Source organism: Poecilia reticulata, linkage group LG4 (genome assembly GCF_000633615.1).
Source record: "Poecilia reticulata strain Guanapo linkage group LG4, Guppy_female_1.0+MT, whole genome shotgun sequence".
NCBI classification, from domain to species: domain Eukaryota; kingdom Metazoa; phylum Chordata; class Actinopteri; order Cyprinodontiformes; family Poeciliidae; genus Poecilia; species Poecilia reticulata.
This window is the reverse complement of record NC_024334.1, coordinates 14,954,637-14,956,202: the sequence shown is the minus strand read 5'-3', so window position 1 is coordinate 14,956,202 and position 1,566 is coordinate 14,954,637. Positions and strand designations below refer to the sequence as shown.

The 1,566-nt window shown below is 36.8% G+C and overlaps 1 protein-coding gene across 1 annotated transcript in view; it reads right to left on the bottom strand.

Moving 5' to 3' along the window:
- Positions 1-497, bottom strand: part of glulb (glutamate-ammonia ligase (glutamine synthase) b) — a 2,879-nt gene extending 2,382 nt beyond the window's left edge. The window contains exon 1 of the mRNA XM_008407787.2: positions 376-497. The gene's annotated coding sequence lies outside the window, so the exon portion shown is untranslated. The remainder of the gene's footprint in view (positions 1-375) is intronic.
- Positions 498-1,566: the final 1,069 nt, after the last annotated feature.

Here is a 1,566-nt window from a genome sequence, read left to right as displayed (position 1 = left end):
TATATTATTTTTTTTTTTATTTTTTTTTTTGCCAAATGTGATTTTTTTGTGTGCCTAGCTTACCTTTTGGCAAAGAAGAAAAAAAAGGTGGCGACAATACGACTTATTTTAGGAAAGTGTCGAAATGTCACCGACTAATGCCAACTTTATGGGCAGCATTGTAGATACAAAAGGTTAGTTTGATGTCAAATAAACTGTAGTGAAGGCTAACTGTTGTACATCTGATTAAAAATGGCAATATCACTGAACCCATCCTTTGTTCTGATCCAGCTGCGGAATGAGAGCCTACATAGACGGAGAAAGTTTGCGACAGACGAAGCAAATGACGGAAACAACTCAGAAGAGCACCTTTGTTGACGACAAAAACTCACATACCTGATGTTAAGTGTAGAAAAATATCGAAAGATCACAAGAGTATCTTGCTCTGTGCTCGAAGTGTCTCTTTTTATTGTTGTTCATTCCTGCTGACCCCGCTGCTCCTCCTTTGCATTTATATCCCTGCCTAGCATCTCCGCCGCCTCCCATTGGTCCGAAGCGAAACGTGACCAGCCCGTGATGAAAGGATGGAGGAGGCACGCACACTTAAGCAGCGAACAAAGCAAATACCCCTAGCCCCCACATTTCATTAAAAGAAAGACTTTCAGCCCCCACAGAGTCACAAAAAGTATAAATGAAGACCCGGACACTAAGAAGACATGATAAACTGCATCTAAATGAGACGCAAACTGTAGAAAACATTCCTGGTTGGAGTGGGAATCTCAACAAACCGAGTGGTAAATAAAAAGTGTGCCCTCTAGTGTCTGAAACTTGCCTGTTCAAATGCTTTTCTTGTGTGTTTTTAATATTTTTTAAAAAAGGAAGTAATGAAAATGTAAATAATTTTTTTTTAAATGTCACACTTAAAATGCAAACATTAAATGAAAAAATTTTGATATTCAAACTATGAAACATTGTCTTATTTAAAAATAGGGATGCACAATAATTTGATACATTTCATGCTTAAACTTGCAAAAATAATTCAATAAATTATTTAGTGTTGTGTTTTCATTTTTTTGTAAAGTACTTTGTGACTTTTCATGTCTGTGAAAGGTGCTATATGAATAAAGTTTACTTACTTACTTACAATAGTACTTTAATAGGTTCTTGATTTTTTTTACAAGCAAATCTCTCAAATTGTATCTATTTTGTTGTTATTTTTCAGTTTTTATTACAAATGTGGATGAGAAATTATTAATGTATTTTTAAATGTCCAACTTTCAAATTTTGAGGCCATTTGTAAAACATAGTATATATCCACATGCATTTTGTATACCTGGCTATTACTCTTTAGGAAGGGGGCAGAAGGGTCAGCCAGGTCATCCGGTCCATCAAGGGGCCATAGGAGAGACAGTGCAGAAATAATGCACATACCTATGAGCAATTCAGTGAGGGAAATGAACCTTAAATGTCTGTTTGCATTATAGAATGAACCTGCAGAGCATATTACAACCCCCCCCCCCCCCCCCCCCCCCCCCCCCACACACACACACACACACATTCAACATCCTTCTCATTAAGTCCACATTT